We start from the raw sequence: 21,465 nt of genomic DNA, 5'->3' as shown, positions 1-21,465 counted from the left end.
CCACTACTTTCCACGTTTCAGAGACTGTCATCCCAATTTCTTAGCATTTCAAGGAAGGTTATGGAGACACATTGTTTCCCATGTAATTGTAAATAATCCAAGAATTATTTGAAAACAAAGTTTTAAATTATTGATAAAGGATCTCCTCTTTCGGTCTCCTGGGTACAGCCATGGTGATACTCTGTACGACATAAACCACATCCAGATTTCTCAATAGGCCAAAAGCTAAGCATACTGCTTTTTTCTAGTTTTGGGTAAAGATTATCATCTTACTGAGATTTTCCTATTTGTCATAATATCTGCTCTTTAACTTCAGATTTTAGAACTTCTTTTTACTTCTCTCTAAATGTGAATAATAAGTTTGTTTTAAATATCCAATATATGGTAATATTCAAAAGAAACAACAAATATTGTTGGAGAAGATAGCTTAGAACATAAAAACAGGATTTTGGTCCATTTTCCTCTCAAAAATGTTTGCTTAATAAATTTAGAAATTTCAGAAATTCATGAAAAAAGAGAAAGCATAAAAGCAAACTTGTTTCCATCAGCTTTTGCCTAAAAGGCAGACATTCATCAAAAATTATACATCTTCTAAACAATTTTGGAGGCAACATTATTACAGCTGTCAATTTTATTACCTACTTTGTACCTAGTGTCTACAAATAATAGCTGTGCAAATGAGAGTGGGAGAAAAGCAGAGAGAAGACCCTCTTAGAATGAGGTCAAAGAATATTTCTTGGCTGGCATGGTGCACAAGAAGGGAATGAGGTGGCACACTGCAAGCCCCTCAATCCTCATTTGGCTCAAGGAAGTCCATCTCACCTACCTTTAAAATTGCAATTCACTACAAGATTTTGTTTCTATTTGTATTAAAATGAATTTTGATAACTATTATTCAAGATATTCATGCTTATGTTAAGGCAGGTCACCAATAAGCTACTTATATATCTGGACTTTGGTTTCTTTATTCTTCTTTAGACATGCCTTCCTAGACCTACGACACCATTACAGCATTATTCCCTTGACTTTTGGTCATAGGAACAGCCCAGATGACTTCTGGTCATATAAAGAGAATTTTATATTTTGGAAAATTGCTACTGAGAACACAGATATTAAGGGATCAATTCTTGAAATTAAGAGCTAACTAGGATAAAGCTTGTCACTTCTGGTAAGTTTATGTGCTACCCTTACATAATGGCAACTATATAACTCAGCCTTTCTGTTTGTAATTTGGCTTTCAAAAAATGCAGGCACATAATGTTCTAGAAGCTATGACCGCCCTTAGCGTTCATTTTCTAGTGTGACTATATAGTGTGACTTTGGCCCATAATTATTTTATTTTTATTCTGTAGTTTTATGGTATGTTTTTTTCTTATGATTTCTTTAGAAGTAGACCAGGTATAAGTAAATTTAAACTAATATGTGTTTCTTTCTTAATTCTCAACTTTCATACACACAAAGATTCCATATTCAGGTAAACCTTCAAAACCCTCCAACAAATGAATTGCCTCAACCTCTATCTTATACCAAAAGACAATATCATGTTTACTTCCCTTCTTTGTTGCTTTTTCTTATTCTGGTGGGACCTAATGAAGTATTCTGCAGACAGTTGATGTCAAATGATTCTCAATTTGAACTTAATCTTAGTTAACTTAGATAATTAATATGAACTTGAAATTTATACTTGTAATCATATTAAAACTATTCTTCATAAAATCCCAAAAGTTCTACAAGAATAAATATCCTAGGTCTAAAGATTGAAAGCTTAACTTTGTTTTCTTTGGCTTCTAAAATATAAGCACAATATGATTCTTTATAAACTTGAAATACATTAACATCTCAACTCATCTATTAGAATAGAACTCTATGCAGAAGATTTACTGCATTATCCACTTTCCCTCCACCTGAGAAGGAACAGAATGTACCAAGGATAAATCACAAATAAAACTCTGGTCACAAAGTCTAAGTTCACAATTAGAATCTGTCAGCTTTAACATCACTTAAGTGATTTTCAGGCATTTAACAAGTATCTATTAGAGTAAGAATTTCATTGACATTTCTCCAGAAATCCTTCTTGGAAATATCTTCTTTTGGGTCTCTTAATAAGTGGGAAAGGGAAATTGATGCCCCAAATAAAAGTATCTGGTGTTGTTACTGCTCTATAGTTAAGTAAACCAAGAGATGAAAACAAGATAATAGTCGAAACTGACATATTTGCTGTTGGTTAAGTATGTAGACCCTAACTCTTTTGCAATATTTGAAAACTGATTTCACCTATTCATTTTCACTGCAGCCAGTAAGAGTAGCATTAGCCAGAGCAAGTGCCATGTTTCCCATCTTTTTCAGCATTAAAATTCTGCTGGCGTTAATGCTAGTGAACTCCTTTACTAGCTATCTGCACAGGATATATTTCACTGCTACAACTGTTATAGTATTATGCTCACCTCATAAATATCCATTGACAAGCTGAAGCATACAACTGCACTTTAGTTTAGACTTTTCAAACACAGATAGCTGATTTATTTATATCTCCACTTCTAAATGTACTAAACCTTCGTGCTTTGTGCAACAGTAAACAGTGATTCAAATTTAAAATTGTATACAAAGCGTGGATACATATAGAAATAGACACAAAACAATTCAAGAGGTCCAGAAAAATCATGATTATCAGGAAAGAATGTCGACTTGAGGACACAATAGGCTCTTTGGGCAGAGATTTTCTGAAGCAACTGAAGGTACAAGACTGAAGAGAAGGCACATACTATCATCCTTCTCCTATATATGCAACAGAGATCTATCTATGTATGAGATATATATCAAGAGAGCAATTCATATATAAACACATAAAATTTTACACCATATATATATATATATATATATATATATATATATATATATATGAGAGAATCCTTACTATCCTCTGCTCAAACCAAAAGTGCAAGATTTTGAGCTGAAATATAAATTACACATACTGTCTTGTAATGGAAGTTCAACCTATAAAAGTCCCATTTATGGTTAGAGACCACACACCATATGGATATTCAGTAGATGTCATGAAGTGAAGTGCTGAGTTTGCTTGACAAATTTACTTTCAAATGCTTTTTTCCCCTTTTCTTTCTATTAATGGCACCTGCAAAATTTTAGTGACTCTATACGCACACTATACGAATAATGCAAATATTCAGGTCTCTTAATTTTTCTTTATACACACACACACACACACACACACACACACACACACACACAAAACTTTGATGGTTTTCCAAAAACACTGTTGGCAATACGTTCTTGGGCCTCATGATACATTTTAATGGGAAGAAGATGCCCAGTAGAATTATTTATGTAAAATCAGAATTTCATACATTGTTTTAGTTGGATACATTGTAAGTAGTGTAGGAATAATTTTCCTCTTTCTAATCTCAATTAGAGTACTATTTGTATCTTAGGTCTTAAACCAATAGTAAAAAAATAACTACTTAAAAATATAACTTAAAGCTATAGAAAAACAGAATATAAGTTCTGTACATGCACAGTGTAACATTATGGGTATGTAACAAAACTGAAAAATACCCAAATACCCATCAGTAAGAGACAAGATGAATAAACTATAAGATACAGATAGAAAATAGAATATTATAAATCATATACAGCTGTTAAAAAGAATGGAGGAGATGTCTTTTTACCACTATAGAATAATGGCCAGGGTCTATTAATGGAAAAAAAGCAAGCTGCATATAGAATATACATTATGCTATATTTTATGTTACAAAGAAGAAAAATACACTAGAATTGCTACATACTTATATTTTCAAATGGAAATTAAAAGCCAATATTTGCTTTGAAAATAAAAGCAGTTACTGATAGGTGGAAGAGGGGACTCAGGTTGGGACCAGGATGAGGGTGTAAAGGAGATCTTTGAATAGATTTTGTTATATACTACCAAATGCAATCATAAATACATACATTTGCAAAAACATTCAATAGAAAAGAAATCCCTACAAACTAAAATAGGCTTCACTAAGTGCAAGTCAGAACTCTGCCAAAAACTGAGGACATGGCAGAAAAGCTAAGGGAAATCCCTCCATAGTACAAGAAGTTTTCCCTGAGAACAAGAATGTAGTCAACTAAAAGATGGGAGAAAGGCAGGAAGGAATAGGAATCTTTCCCTCTCCAAAGGGACCTTCCTCCAGGGAAAGGAAGCAGCTCACTGAAGGTTTGTGGAATGGCAAGAGTGATGAGAAAAATAACCCTGAGGCACCTGGGCCTTAGCAGCCAACTGAAAGCTTGAGAGCAGGAGAACTGAGAAAAATCCCTCCAAGGTTCATGAGGCTTTCTGAGAGTGCAAATCACTGGTCAGTTAAAGGCTATAAGCAGGAATCAATATGGAAGCTGGTCTCTCAAGATACAGAAAGTTGCAGAGGATGTGAGTGAGGGGATGTGATACTGGCAGCTGGAGAGCAAAGAAAACTCTCCTGCTACCCACAAAGCTCACAGGTGGGCTGTAAAGCAGAGAGAGAGAGAGAGAGAGAGACAAAGAGAGAGAGAGAGAGAGAGAGAGAGAGAGAGAGAGAGAGAGAGCACGCGCTCTGATGAAAAGAAATCCCTGATCCTGTCCTCAAAATGTTTTAAGCCAATAGGGAAATAAAAATAACTTAAATCGCAACAAATTGTGACCCAGCTCAGCTACAGATTAGCAACATGACAGAGGAAGTGATAGCTATGTTTCTAGAGGTAAATATTATCCAGTGTCTATTTTTATGTACAGTGCCCAGCATAAAATAAGAAATTATAGTATACACAAAGAAGTAGGAAAACATGACCCATAATTACTGGAAAACCCAGTCAATATAGAGAAATATGCAGCCAAAAGATACAAACTTTAAAATAACTATGATAAAAGTATTAAAATTTCTAGTGAGAAAGATAGGTAGCATGCATAAAAATGTGGTGAGTTTCAGCAGAAACTATAAATAAGAATGAAATGGAAAAGCTAGAGAGAAAACTGTAATATCAGAATAATGCTTTTGATTTGTGTAAAATAGACAACACAGCAGAAGAAAAGCTTACTGAACTTGAAGGTAGGGGAATAGAAATTGTTCCCACTGAAAAACAAAGAAAAAAAATAACTAAAGAGAATCTGAGACTTGTGGGGACACATCTAATGGATTAATGAGTAATTGGTGTCCCAGAAGTAGAGGAGAAATAATGGACAAGAAAAACTTGAAAAAATAATGGCTGAGAACATCCTAGAATTCATGAAAGGCATAAACCTACAGATCAAAGAAACTTAGTGATACTCAAGCAGGATTAAAACACAGAAAAATATATCAGGGAACAAATAGTAAAAGTAATGAAAACCAAAGAATATCATAAAAACATACTTCTCTGTACCTCATCACCCTTCCTAGACATTACATACAAAGAAAACACAAGCAGGACAGCCAACTTTCTATCAGCAACAGTGGAGGACACAAGACAATGGAATTCCCCAAAATACGCTAAATGGTGTTAAGGGAAGGTAAATCAACCTATATTTCCATATCCAGAGAAAATACCCTTCAAAAATGTAGGCAAAATAAAAACATTTTAAGATAAGCAAAACCTGACATAAATTTATCTACAATAGACTTCAAAGATAACAAGTGCTAAAAGTTCTTGAAACTAAAGTAAAAGACACTAGATGGAAGCCTAGAGTTGCAGGAAGAAATAAAGAAAAACAGAGGAGGAAATATGTGAAAAAACAAGAAATACAAATATAGAAAAGAAATGAAAAATCTTTATGACACCCATTGATTACTTAAAGTAAAAAAAATCCTGTTATTGAATTCCTAACATATGTAGAAATACAATATATGACAACAAAAGCACACAGAGTTAGAGGGGGAAATGTGAATTAGGCCACTGGAATGTTTATATATTGGTCTTAAACTGCTATATTATGTGATAATGAATTGTGAAAAATTCTAAAAGCAAATTGTTATTTCTAGAGCAACCACAAAAAAACAGCACAAAAATCTACTTAAGAGAGGAGATGAAATGGATTACAAAACGACTACGTTAGCACAAAGAGGGCAGAAAAGGAGAAACAGAATGAAGAATGGATAGAACAAACAGAAATCAAGTACGTGGATGTAAGAACTGGACGCACACTGAAACAAATGAATTGGATACACAAGTACATCCAGAAAATAAGTATTTCAAATGACTGAAACAGTATTTTGCCTGTATACCAACAACAGAATATAATCCAAAGACAAATATGGCAGCAAAGAAATGTTTTATTTCATTAATCAATCTTAATTTTACTAACAGTACTTTATTATTAATTTGTAGGTATGTATCTGGTAGGTTAAAGCAAATAAGTAAATACTTCAGTACTGTTAAGGCCAAGATTTTTCATGTAAGGTAAAAGAGATACAAGTATAAATTTTTTAAAATATTCAGTAAGAGCTCTTAATGCTAAGTTAGAATTGAAAATATACCATAATAAATTCATGATATTTTTCAAAACTATTCAATTTTCTAGCTTTATGTTCTGAAATGCTTAGAAGCAAGACAGCCCAATAACAATTCGCACCCCTAATATTCAAAATGTGTTCTCTAAATACCATTATCTACTAAAAACATCTTGGGCTCTTTGGAGTTGAATGGCTTATGTCAGTTTTTTTTTTTTTAGAAATTTTTTTAATGTTTATTTTCGAGAGACAGACAGAGTGCAAACAGGGGAGGGCAGAAAGAGAGGGAGACACAGAATCCAAAGCAGGCTCCATGCTCTGAGGTGTCAGCACAGAGCCCAATGTGGGGCTTGAACTCATGAACTGTGAGATCGTGACCTGAGCTGAAGTCGGATGCTTAACAGACTGAGCCACCCAGGCGCCCTGGTTTATTCCAGTCTTAAAACCAAAATGTAAAAGATGAATCTGGGACACATTATGCCAAAATAAAATAAATTTATTAAACACTAATGTGGGCCATGTTACAAATATATAACAATCAATATGATGGATCAGACTCTTACAACCTGCTTTCTCTGATCTATCCTGGCTACCTAATAGAAATTGATGTGATGCATTATAAAGTGCACAGCACTACTTGTGAAGAATCCATGCCGAAAGAAAAATATAAATCTGAATCAGAGTAAGGGGGTACAGAGTATCAGTATATATCAGTCTGTGTGGGGGACCATTGCTGGAGAAGTTGTAATTGTTTAAAAAATGTTGAGGTAGCTCTTGAGCAGAGATTCAAAGGAAGTCAATGAGACTGTGACTATCTGTGGAAGAGTAATTCTGTTAGAGAAACCAAGTGCAAAGACCTTGGGGTAAAACACCTCTGGCATATCTATAGACAAGTAAACCAGTGTGGCAGGAGTAGATCGAGCAATGGAGAAAGTGTAAGATGAAGTCAGAGAGGAAGCAGAGATCCTATCATGCAAAAGCTTTGTAGGGTACCTGTTACAAATTCTCCTTTGTAAAAGCAAAGTTACTAATTATACAAAGTTAACATCTGGATCCCTCTCATCTCTTTTACAGTAGATAGAGTTAAGCTGTTAAATGAGCTACTTTTCAAAGTTCTTAAGATTCACACGTACCAAAATATTCTCCCTCCCTTCCCTCCCTTTCTTACACACACACACACACACACACACACACACACACACACACAGACAATATCACAATAAAGAACCCAAATACCCACCATTATATCAAATAATGGCTAACTGAAACCTCAATCCATATTTGAATTATGCATTTAGGAAAATTTTAATTTTAAAAATCCAAATGAAAGACATATTAAATCACTACTGTTAAATTAGGTGAGAAATAGAATAAATTAATTTACTCACGGTGGAAGAATGCCATGTGAAAATACTAATTTGCACTAGAATATTTCTAAACTTAAAGTTTTATGTTAATATCACAGAGCAAAAAAAATTACATGCAATTCATGGATTTTTTCCTAGAAAAATCAGGCACTGAGAAAATTTGTCTTATCAAATTGCTTTTGTCAATTTTAAGAGAAATCCTGAATACTTAACACATATTAGCACTGAAAATAATCATTGAGAGATTTTCCTCATGTATATGACCCTAGGGAATGTAATGATGCATCTCTGGCTAAATTAAATCTCTAAGAATTAAATCCTCACTTTTGGGACCCTGAAACAGTATGTGTTGTCCCACTCAAAAATTAATAACTAAAAATATGTTGATGAATTCAGCCTGCACTTGAGTCACACAGATTTTTATTAGCTCTCTCTACTTAAAAGTATTCACAGTTCTTTGGGTCATTTGTCAGATAGCTAAATTCCCAGCTAATTTGAGAGTAGGATTTTTCAAAGAAAACCAATTATTAAAAACTTCACTTTAAATTTTTAAATTGATATTGCATGAATAATATCAATTAAAGATACTTTATAGAAATGTACAGTTTTTAAAGCTTCACTTTGAAGAGTAATTACAGATTAGTTTCTAGAAGATTATAAATAAAAAATGTTATGAAAAATCTGCCTACCGTTTTAGCTGGAAAATTAGTTACTCTGATACTGTTTTCTTTCAGCATAGCAAATATTTATGAACTCATTCAAGGCGTTCAGTCTTAATAGAAAACATATGTATGTATTCAACAAATTTATGCTTTACTTACTTTACTTATGTTTTGTCAAATTTTGGAAAAACAATTTTATTTATTTATTAAGTTTATTTACTTTGAGAGAGAGAGAAAGAGAGAGAGAGCACGTGCGCACAACCATGAGCGGGTGAGGGGCAGAGAGAAAGGGAGAAAGAATCCTAAGCAGGCCCTGTGCTGTCAGCATGGAATCAGACACGGGGCTTGAACTGACTAATCATGAGATCATGACCTTAGTCGAAACCAAGAGTCAGACACTTAACTGACTGAGCCACCCAGGTGCCCCTGGAAAAACAATTTCAAACAATTGTCGCTTTTATATCTACTGAGAAGATATCCAAATCCCCAAAGTCAGGACTTAATTTTGTATATTTATTAGAGACTAATATTTAGATATATGATACGAAACGATATATGCTTTTCTATAGCATTTGAGTAAAGTGGATTATAATTCTTCACATTATACCTCTACATTCTAGACTGCTAGCACAGCAGCCAAATGACTACATTCATTACTAAACTTATACCATGGAGAACAAAACTTCAAGTGGCACCTTAAATTGTATATACCAAAATTAGGCTGGTAGCAGCATGAAATCTATCCCTACTTTTATGTGCAGACACCTTTCAAACATAGTCACAGGGATTTATATTGCAAATATAGATACCACTGTGACCCAGATGTCATTTCACTGATCAGTGAGAATAAAATGGTATTTAACAGAATCCCTTGTTCACAGTTTGAAAAGAAACTAAACATGCATTAATTTGTCCCTTAATCAATACAGACATTCCTAGTCTAAATAACATATCAACTAACTAGACTGATTTCTAAAACAACTGTGGAAGTATTAGACCCTCTCTGGAGATATAATTAATCCAACATAATTTCCCCAAACAGGAAGACTAAACTTTCAAAGTTTAAACATTTATACACATAAAAACATACAGATGCGTTCAAATAAGTGAACAAACATGATTATGATAGTGTTTCCAACTACTAATTACTCACTTGTGTGTAATAAGTTACCTCTATATACAAAGGACAGTTTGCTTATTGGTCCATAGAATGCAAAAAAAGATGAAGACATGTATATTGAAGGGTCAAGGAACAAAAAGCGATTGGCTTTATTTAATCTCCATTTGACTGTCTATGTAATTACTCAACATAAATCCCAGTAGAGTTTAGATCTATCTACAAGTATTGGGTCTAATGTTTGTACAAAACAGATGATAGATAAATAGGTGAATAGATAGATAGGAAGATATATAGACACACTGATGTGAATATAGAGTCATTTTTCAGTTAGTTTAGAAAAACAAATTCTGATATTCTAGGCCAAAATGATTTTCTAAACCCAAAATTATATTACTAGCCCAATATCTTATCCTACTACAAAAAATAGATTCTGGGTGATAGCAAAGTTTGTTCAGCATTGTAACAGTTCTAATTTATTTTTAACAAAGAAATCTAAGTAATTGTTTAAGTTCTGTCTTCTTTCCTAGACTGCAAGCTCCATGTTTTTTCCCCGCCACCACCATTTTGCAAATTCCTAAGACAGTGTTCACCCTACAGTTTAAGTCCTTAAGAATATTTGCTGAGTTAATAACTACAGGGTTTGAAATATTAAATTTAACCTATGCAGCTAATATCTCTCTGAAACATGTAACTGACATAGATATCCATATGAATACTGAGATAGTTGAATCTAGTAACACAATGATTAGCAAGCTATAAAATAAAATAGTTCACTTGTCTAAACATTAAAACACAAAACAACAAAACTGTACTTCAGTTTTTGCTAACTGACTTGTAATTAAGCAATAGTGGCCATCATTCCATGGGCAAAAGTCTTTCTGGCTTATTTTGAGACATGAATATTCAAGCCGTCCTAGATGTTCCATTTCCTATATGCCAGGCCAATGGGTAGGCTTAATACGGAGATGGCTGAACCACAGGATAGAATTGTTCTAAGCTGGGAAACAAGTAGGCATCAGAGAGGAACTGAACTTGGTGTCAATTTTAAATGGAGAGCAGATGGTAGAAAGTGAGGTCTGTTTCATGCTTGAAACCACCAACAGAGAAGACAGAGATAAAAGTATATATTCTAAGCCCATTATGATTCTTAGATCTAAATCAGCACATGCTTTGACAAGCAGGAAGCAGTCATTACAAGCAACCCAACCACATGTAAACATGTTATGAAGTAGTGAAACATTAAATCAATGCCGAGTTAATTAACTGATTTCCTGGGCATTTATTTTCCTTTATCCCTCAGTTATTCCCTGTCAAAGAAATCAATATTTGAAGAAACATGGTATTTCTTCACACAAGTGGCACACCACTTTCTATCTCTACATGTGTTAAAAAATTCCAGAGACTAAGTTATGCATCAAGGAGGGATTATTCTACATTTGTTACTAACATTATTGAATTTGAAAATAATACAACACAATTTACGCAGATTTTTCAAAATACACGTTTTTATAATACTCTCAACATTAGTGGCATTTGCTGACAAATGTGAAAGTTTAGGATTTAATGGATACGGGGCTCTTTTTATCAAAAAGAAAGATTTGGGCTTAAAAAGATTGAGAACATTCTTTAAAAGGATAAATGTAACTTGAAAAATCAATGTCAATTAATACATCTTTAACCCGCATTCCATTATTGGAGTTGTTGTTCTTTTGGTGAGAGGGTATTAGAAAAGTATTAATTCTATGGCAGGACTCGAGCAAAGAATGTTCTTCAGAGTCAGGAAATGTGAAAGGAAGGGACAAGAAACTGCCTCTTGCAATTGCAAAACATCTAATATTCAGAAAGCTTGCTTTCTTTAAATTCAGCCTCTGGTACACTTTTTAAATATGACAACGAAAATTCACTTTCAAAACGCTGCCACTTTAAAATATCTCTTTGACTGAAACAAAAGCGAGGTAGTCATGCATCAGTACAATGCCATAATAAAAGCTGTGCCAAGCTGTCATCCTCTAACCTGGCATCCTATCATCACAAATAGAAAGGCTATGTGAGATGACAATGTAATGTGTTGCTTGAATGGCATCCCTGAGAAAAACCCAACTGCAGCAGCACGTTTGTAGATCTAAATGTCAAAGATTGGTCATTCTAAATATATATCATTGTATTTTTTCATCAAAGTCAACACCTATCTTTGGAACTCAGAGAACACTGAATGAATAAAATATTCTGTATTGGCAAACCCCAAACATGGACAATCATATCAGCATTTTTATTCTCTTCTGACAACCTCAATGCACCTTGCAAAAAGAAAGCCAGATGTTCATTCTATTTGGTGCTATTAAAAGTCTGTTGTATAGACTTGAATTATATTCACTGTTTTTTTTTTTTCCAAATGACGATGGCACTGAAGCTTTTAATAATGAAGAAAACATATTTTTATGTGGATTTTTGGTACTTCTTGATTTAAATACACAATGTAACATACGTTTGAAACGGAGCATATGGAAATAAGAAAAAGAAAATCTGAATTCCAGCCTCAAATACTGGTTCAAAAGCTACTTTACAGTAGTTTCAAATCAGGCAGGTTATGGAGACTCAGAACTAACAGAAACATAATCTCTTTACTGTAATCGTACTAACCTTCAGGACTTAAAGTTTCCACAGTCGATGGCTTACTATTCAGGTTCTACCAAATTTATTCATGGATTTTTAAAGATTGTATCAAGACAACCCTTCTCCTTGTATGACTTGGGGTCATTTTGTATTGAACAATATTAAAAATAACACTTGTACAAATCAGCCAGTGAATAAATTAATTAACAGCAACAAATACTATTAGTATAACAACCTTCATCTATCCACTTAACTGCATTATCACAGATGTGGTGTCCACGAAAAAGTAAGTACTGAGCAACCAAAGTCTGACAAAGAAAATTTGACATCATTCAGGTATTCTCAAGACAAGACAAATGTTAAAGCAGGCAGTTTTCTTTGGTTGCTTTTCACTTTTATGGGAAAAAGACAAATTCTACCTAATAAAATGATCTTAGAAATTACCTTCCACCAATCAGTGTGTTCTTAAACAGTCACTTCAGTGTCCTAGGTTATTTACCTTTGGAGAACTCTACACTAAAAACTGATTCAAAATGATGGCTTTGGAGACCTTTCAAGATTGCCAAGGGTGTGCTGAATTAGTAGTGATTCATATGCATTGAGTGGATTAGCCGATATTTGTGAATGAGAAGCTGAATCCAATTTCTGTAAGAATTAATAATCTATTGAAGAGTCGTATGTTCTTGTGCATGTTTTTGAGAAAGTTTAGTTAACCAAAATATTTCACTTACCAAAACACAGCAATTTCAATCATGTCTATGAAAACAGTTTACTGTACCATGTTGTCAATGAGATAGGAAATGTGTCTAACATGATGTCAGAAGTAAGGTTCGAGTTCTAAACCTTATTATTTTATAGACTACATGTCAGCTTCCTATCTTGAAGGTTGTGTTAGCTTATGTGAGTTGAAAGAGAAGTGAGATGGTTGCCATATTGAAGCAAATTAAGAGATACGATTTTAAGCTTAGAAAGGAAAATGAGAATTTATAAAGATCTGTAAAGACTTGCATGTGCAAGTAACTATTTTATTTTAAAAATAAATCAATTTCATCAAATGTGGAGACAGCTGAACATAACATGTCTGTAGATATTTTTAAATGAACTAAGAAATCCAACTATGTTTCTTATATGGGAAAGCTGTTATGAGGTTACCATAATTTATCAGATAAGTCTTTTATCTTTGTATTTCCATGCCAAGCAAAATGCCTGAGTTGGAAGTACATACTACCTGTTTACAAATGGGAAAAATAAGTAGAAAAGTGGAAACTAAAAAAAGCTTATCATTATCTCACTTCACATCCATTAAGACAGCTACTCTCAAAACCACAGATAAATAAATAAATAGAAAAAAAACCCACAAGTGTTGGAGAAGATGTGGAGAAATTGGAATCCTCATGCGTTGTCAGGGGATGTGTAAAATGGCACAATGTGGAAGACAGTATCGTGATTCTTCAAAAAAAATTAAACACAGAATTGTATGTTCCAGCAATTCCACTTCTGGGAAAACTGGAAGTAGGGACCCAAACAGGTATTGTACAGTCCTTATTGCACACTCATATAGTTAGCAGCATTTTTCACAATAGCCAAAGGAAACAACTCAAAAGTCCATCGACAGATAAATGGATAAATAGAACACGGCATATACCCACAATGGAATATTATTCAGGCTTAAGAAGAATGAACTTCTGACACATGTTACAATATGGATGAACTCTGAAAACATTATGCTAAGTAAAATAAGGACAAATATTGTATGATTCCACTTTTATGTGGTACCTAAAATAGTCAGATTCGCAGAAACAGAAAATGAAATGATGGCCGCCAGCGGCTAGGGGAAAGGGAGAAGGGGGAGTTATTGTTTAATTGGGATGATGAAAAAGTTCTAGAGATAAATAGCAGTGATGGTTACACAATGTCAATGTACTCAATGCTACTGAATTGTGCACATAAAAATGGCTAAAATTGTAAATCTATGTGATGCACATTTTACCACGATAAACAATTATTATTTATATGATTTTAAAATCAGCTGAAATATCGTAATTTGTAGAAGTCAGTGATAAGGTGATTTCAAGATATAAAAAAATCAAAATATCCCATATACCAATAATAATTCAGTTAGGAATATTATGGAATATTTATGTTTAAATAAAAACACTTATTAACATATTAAAAATATATAACAAATTTTACTATAAATTCCTAATACGTGGTTATCTCTACATATTTATCATGATTATTTTATTTACCATGCTGGTCAATTCATTTTAATGTTATAAAAACTAATGATGGCATGTAAAAAAGAACTACTTGTTGGCTCATATGTATTTTTATAAGAAAATATCTGACACCTCAAAAATTAACTCAAAATTCTAGTTTAGATATATTACTGTACTAACCCAAATAGATGCTAACAGAAGCAACCAAATCTTAACCATATGTAATAGCAGGCAGGGAAACAAGTAATTCAGAGTGGAACAATTAATTATACTCTTAATTGAGGGGAGAAGGCAAAGGAGCTGCTGGTTTCCCCAGCCTCTGTTCTGTTCCCAGTCATCTGAGTTGGCCCTGGTAAGGAGCCTTCTCCCCTGTTGCCTAACCTCTGGTCCAAATCCAGGAGCTGCCATTTACTGGGGATGAACGTAAGTAGCCACCACTGGCCTGGCAGACTTGGTCACCAAAGATTAAAATGTAAAGTACCTTAGCTATTGTTAGCAAAAGAAAATTCTCCTTAGCTGTTCTTAATTCTGCTGCCACCATGACCGTCTCCAACAGAGACAGGACCCAGGGCCCAGGACAGGAGCAAATGCTACAGCATTTCTTTCTCCGAGTGCTAACATTGCAATACGACTGTGAGTTTGAAGACTTTTCCAAACAGATACATAGCTAAATACACATAACATAGTACAGCAGAGAAACCAGTAATAATCATTTTTTTAAAATATAATTTGAACCATAACCAATTATATTCCACATGTATATAATCAGTTGTTTTCTGACAACAGCAGCAATAATTATGACTAACCATTACACAATTTAGTCCTTACTATATACCAAATGCTTTTCTGAGGGCTTTATAAGTACTGGTATTACTTAATAATCACAATGGCCCTATGTAGCAGGTATTGTATTCAAAATTTATGGATGATGAAACTGATGTTTGGAGAAGGCAAATCATTTATGTCAAAGTCCATCCCAAGTAAATGGCAGCTCCTGGATTTGGACCCACGAGTGTCAGCTTCCAACACTCCTAATCATTGCCACCCTAGCACTAACAAAATTCTGTATCTTGAATATTTATATAGGTCTTTTAAACTACATTAGACATAATAAAATATTACTGGACGAAAAAATGCCCACTTCTATGAAACTTAAATCCAGTGAAAATACAAGAACTAAATACAGGACAAATTTAGTCTGAAGAGCATTATGAAAAGGAATATAAAATATATTAGGGAAACTTATATGAGAGACTTTTCCTATTTGAGACCACAGAAAGTGACTCAGATATCTAGAACTGAAAACACAATACAAGCTAGTATGTAAAGATGCGTGTAGATTAACTACATTAAGTCCTAAAACTGTATATTTTAGAATCTGGATGGAACTCTCCTTGAGAATGTATTCATACTTCCATCTTCTTAAACTGAGTTATCTGCACATGTTCTCATATCATGATATAACTCTGTAATGATGAATATTAATTATTATACTAGGATGTAGTCAATAATGTCCTCAGAGGATAATAGGGAATGTGAGGCTGTTTTTCTTCCTACATCATATGACCCCCCAGGGGCAGTGCTGGTCTAAGTCTTTTGTCTATCTTCTCTCGTTCTCCTCCTTGCAATGCTGACCTCTCATTACTGTGTCGTATCTATCTTTTGTAGATAGATATCTATCCTTCTGCCTCAATTCTATATCCCTTCTTCTAATTTGCCACCAATAGGGAAACCAGACAATCAAGCCCACTAAAAGTAGGTATGAGATAAGAATAGATAATAGTGTCAATGAGCCGGAACTCTTCAACATCTATTTTTACTGATCAGAGAGTTATTTATTTCCATTTACAGTTCTACAGTGTGATTCAGGTATAGGAATTACTGATCTATTCTGTAATACCACATACAGTTTACTCTCAAACAACACAGAGGTTAGGTGCATCACCATGCCTCTCCTCCCATAGTTAAAAATCCACATATAACTTTTAGCTCCTAAACCTCAACTACTAACAGTCTCCTATTGACTGGAAGCCTCACGGATAACGTAGTCAATTACCAAAAACCTTGTATATTACATGTATTATATACTGTATTCTTACAAGAAAGTAAGTTAGAGAAATGAAAATATTATTAAGAAAATAGAGAACCATGCAGTTCAAATACATATTTGTCAAAGGTCAACTGTGGTTTATAATATAATTGCATGAAGATTCTACAGAATAAATTCAGTATCCTGATTATATGTTGAATATTGAGCCATACTGTTCCTACATGATTGTAATATTCTTAAGTCTACATTTCAACACGTTTACCAAAATAGAGTCCAATTCGAGCAGTCTACCAAATCTAAACAACAAAACCAAACTCACATTATGTATATTCACTGTCATATAAGCGCACACATATTCAAATTGTACATAATTTTTCTCAACTTGAAAATTTTGCAAATGTGCTTTGTTATACTTCCTTATTTAAATGCTTGGTTTTATCTTCTTTTGCATATCACAGGCTAAAAGTAAATAACTATTATATTTTATTTTTTAAGAGAACGTAAATGAAGAGTTAGCTTTACAAGGGTTGAAGTCAGGGACACCAGCTGCAAATATTTTATGCTCACTGATGTGTCTTGCCTCCTAAATTCCACTTGTGCCAACAGAGTAGAATAAATGCTCTTAGATCTCTCCCTCTCCTCCCCTCCTTTTTCTCTCCTTTCTCTCTTCTTTTCTCTCTCTCTCTCTTTCTCCCTCTCTCTCTCTCTCTCTCTCTCCCTCCTTCCAGATAAATGCCAGTCATTTGGCCAGGGCTAACTCACAGAAGGTACAGCAGGCACAGATGGTACTAATGCATAAATGTAATCTAGTAAAAGAATGCCAACGCCAACCCAGAAAAGATTCCAAATAACTGCAGTGCACTTACAGGAAGTCTGTGATTGGCAAGGTTAAAGCGGCGACTGTGAGAGCTCACTATTTGTTCCCACAGCAACAATAGAAATTCTGGAACAAATAAGCATATTTAATTCATTTTATTTGCCACAAATGCATTAATTTAGATGGTATTTGGATGAATGATGTATCCTTAGGAATAATACAAGAAGAGGATACTCTCTTTTGTGCACCCGCCTGAATGCATTCACATATTCATGTGTATCTGAGTATCCGTAGACCCTTCCCACCTATTCTCTATTTCCTTACCTCATTTTGTTTTCTTCAGAGTTCCTGTTACCTGAAAATCTTATTGGTTGCCTATTAATATACCAAATATGCCCCCCACTACTCTTATTCACAGAATTCTTCACAGGACTTCACATTCCATAATGAAATTATTTGTTCTGTGGCTCTTGAGCTAGAGGTAAACCTCACAAGAAGAAAGACCTGATCTGTCTTGTCCACTGATGCCTCTCAGTACATAGTAATAAACTGCTAACTCCATGAATATTAAAGAAAAATAAAGGAGGGTATAAAGCCACTCATGTGTCACCTACGTTCACACGTTAAAACTCTTCTGACATACAAATTTATTGTAAACTGCTAATATAATATTACTTGAAGACTATCTTAAAAAAAAGAAAAAGAAAGTATTAACTAAGTCAAATTAGCATACTCTAAGTTTGGAATGCCCCCAAAATATCCATTATATAGGTATATTAAGTCAGGCCTTTACTATTCATATTCAGTTAATTCTAAATACAAGCAAAACATTAATAAAATGACCTTTATTAAGTAACCCCACCTGTGCCCACCTCATAGTTAAGTTTGTTTCATGAAGACTGCCCCCAAGAGGAGAAAAGGGTTAAACATTTAATGTGTGATTCAGTCTAGAGAGAGCAGAAAGATTAGTGAAGGAGGCATTTCAGGAAGGTAGCGACTGTGCGCAGAAAGAATTTCCTTGTATAATTATTTAAATGGTTCACAACAACTCTTAATGGCATAAAGGAGTGGTGTATTTTCCTTGGAAAAAGATTTCCTTCCTAATTTGTCATTATAAACCTATTCGTTTTCTCCTCAGATTCATCACTGCTGCATTGGTTACAATAGTGTCCTTCCCATCACTGAGAAAATTATTAAATATCCAAACACAGAGGATTCCTAAACTGATCATAGTAAAATGCTTGGAAAATGTCATATGATGGTTATCATAAAAGCTATGTAACAATATGAAAAATAATAATCATATAGTTTTAAAGGAGACTAGAAATCAGTATTTATATAGTATGATTTCAATTATATTTAAAAACAGGCTCAGAAAAAGTTTTGAGGTAATACTTTCTTTAATAGTTTTGGTTTGTGTGATAGGGGAAGATACTTTTTTCTTTGTCCTGAAACTTTTGCAAATTTTCTTTAATATAAAGTACATATTTGTTTTGTAATAAAAAGTTAAAACTTACTACCTCATTTATCTATTTACCCCCATCTTCCACGTGCAAGAAACATGAAGTTACTTTTTCTAAATTGTTGTCTTCCCACTAAATCAAATTATTGGAAGAAACTAATTAGTTGCAAATAATTTTACTTTTTCCCTCAGATATAAACTGTAGCACGTTTAAAAAAAAGTGTATGGGAGCGTCTGGGTGGCTCAGTTGGTTAAGCATCCGACTTCAGCTCAGGTCATGATCTCACAGTTCGTGGTTTCAAGACCTGCATCAAGCTCTGTGCTGACAGCTCAGAGCCTGGAGCCTGCTTCGGATTCTGTCTCCCTCTCTCTGCCCCTCCCCCGTTCATGCTCTGTCTCTGTCTCAAAAATAAATAAAACGTTTAAAAAAAATTTAGAAAAAAAAAAAAAGAGAAGCTCAAAGGCCAGCTGGTATGACAAAAAGGGGACTTGAAACAGGGAAATGCCAGAAGGAGCAGTGACTTGGGTGAAGGCTGGGTCATGCTAATATGAGGAAACAGAGTAGAAACTAAAGTGCAAGCAAGCACATTGCTATTTATAATGAAGTGCTGAAGGTATGCAGAATAAAGTAGAAAGAAAGTCTTATTTCTTTTGGCTACAGAAATTGTGATGCAAAGAAACTGTCACATGTGTTTAAAATTCAAAGGACCGGGGCGCCTGGGTGGCTCAGTAGGTTAAGCGTCCGACTTCGGCTTAGGTCACGATCTCGCGGTCCGTGAGTTCGAGCCCCGCGTCAGGCTCTGGGCTGATGGCTCAGAGGCTGGAGCCTATTTCCGATTCTGTGTCTCCCTCTCTCTGACCCTCCCCCGTTCATGCTGTGTCTCTCTCTGTCTCAAAAATAAATAAACGTTAAAAAAAATAAAATAAAATAAATAAAATTCAAAGGACTTGGAAATCTAACGTGGGTTAGAAAGGAGTATGTTGTGACCATTTGTAGGTACACTGACTGCTTGTTTTCAGAAAGAACACTGGCCATTTCACATCACTGCCATAATACGCGGTGCAATTCCACCACGGTCTAGGTGTTGTATAGTCATATTAAAGAGTGACACTCCAGTCAGTATACTCTCCGGAGATGACTTAGCTTCTATTAGGATCTAGTTTCTTAAACTATAAGTGCATCTGCCAACCCACGCCCCCCAAAAAGGACCAAGAACTATGATCCCATTCTAAAGTTGTAAGAAAATGTGATTTATCAGGATTTGACATATTACAACTTAATTACAGATCACATATTCTAATACAGAGATAGCATTCAGTTCTAAATGTAGGAAGTAACCAGACATCATTGCCAGCATTCTCTGATGCTACTTTTTAAGGGGGCCAGTGGTTTCAATCATCACTCAAGTAAATACTACAAATGATATAATTATTTAATTCATAGGTACATTAATTTTTGCTGGATTTTAAAAAATCGATCCCCATTCAGATAAATTTTTAAATGATACATTACGGGGGGGGGGGGGGGGGGGAGGGGCGCACCTGAGTGACTCAGTCAGCTGAGTGCCCTATTCTTGATTTCAGCTCAGGTCATGACCTCCTGGTTCATGGGTTCGAGCCCCATGTCAGGCTCTGCACTGACAGTGCAGAGCCTCTTGGGATTCTCTCTTTCCCTCTCTCTCTACCCCTCACTCACTCATGAGTGTGCTCTCTTTCTCAAAAATAAACATTAAAAAAAGTAAAATGATACACTGCTATTTAGCTGTGCATTTTCAGATCTTCTTTCATCTGAACTTGGCTACTCTCTTTCAAAACTATTACCATTCTTTTCCCTAAGTCAGCACTATAATTGGTAGCACTACATTAGAATCCTACTTTGAGACATCCCATACAAGAAGCTTTCCCCTCTATCTCACTCCAAAACCTAAATGAACAGGCGAAATATTCTCACATTTTTCTAACTCTGTTAAAGCTTCTTTTCCTTTTAAGGGAATTTATTTCCCTCATAAAAGTTCATGTATAATTGCTGATGGAAGAAAATAGTGAGATATTTCCATAGCATTCAAGTTGTTCTTAGAGACTGGACAATGATACAAAAATAAATAAATAAATAAATAAATAAATAAATAAATAAATAAATAAATATCCTTTATTAAACCTAAGAGATAGTAAAGAAAAAAAACACACATGAAATAATTAGAAAGCAATTAATCAAAAAATTATTGCACAATCTTTAAAATAATTAACTTTAAGCTCTGGTAATTTATTACACTGTGAATTTTGACCTTTGCACTTATACATGATACAACAGTAGTATCCAAGGTTTAGATACTATACTTATTTATATAAGCATGCTTATATACTCAAGGGTACTAACTAAAGGTAAGAACTATACTTTTCTTCTTTCTATCTCTCATACAATTCTAGGAACAAAGTCAGCAAGTAATGAATAATTTGATTATGTGTTCATTCAATCATTTGGAGGCATTTCTCATTTTTATCTTCCTTACAAAGAAGAAAAAAAATGTACTGATCTTTTTCTTTACTCTTAAGAAATAAATGAATTAGCCCTAATTTTATGCAGTTTAAAAATACCCATAAACTTAATTAAGCTTTTAACTCAGTTATAGAGAATAGGAGTCAATCACTATAGTCTCAACAGCAGCATTAAGAAAACAAGGTGCCCATTTCAGTTTCTTA

The 21,465-nt window shown here is 34.2% G+C and overlaps 1 protein-coding gene and 1 long non-coding RNA gene across 4 annotated transcripts in view; one reads left to right on the top strand and one right to left on the bottom strand.

The window, feature by feature from the left end:
- Positions 1–6,399, top strand: part of LOC131507408 (uncharacterized) — a 17,344-nt gene extending 10,945 nt beyond the window's left edge. Inside the window, exons 2-3 of the long non-coding RNA XR_009259492.1 lie at positions 979–1,168; positions 5,988–6,399. This is a non-coding gene — a long non-coding RNA (uncharacterized LOC131507408). The remainder of the gene's footprint in view (positions 1–978; positions 1,169–5,987) is intronic.
- The window catches only part of ANTXR2 (ANTXR cell adhesion molecule 2), a 151,293-nt gene that overhangs the window by 4,188 nt on the left and 125,640 nt on the right, over positions 1–21,465 (bottom strand). The window lies entirely within an intron of this gene.

Source organism: Neofelis nebulosa, chromosome 3 (assembly GCF_028018385.1).
Source record: "Neofelis nebulosa isolate mNeoNeb1 chromosome 3, mNeoNeb1.pri, whole genome shotgun sequence".
In the NCBI taxonomy this organism is placed as follows: Eukaryota; Metazoa; Chordata; class Mammalia; order Carnivora; family Felidae; genus Neofelis; species Neofelis nebulosa.
The sequence above is the reverse complement of the archived record's forward strand: the minus strand, read 5'-3'. Positions and strand labels throughout refer to the sequence as shown.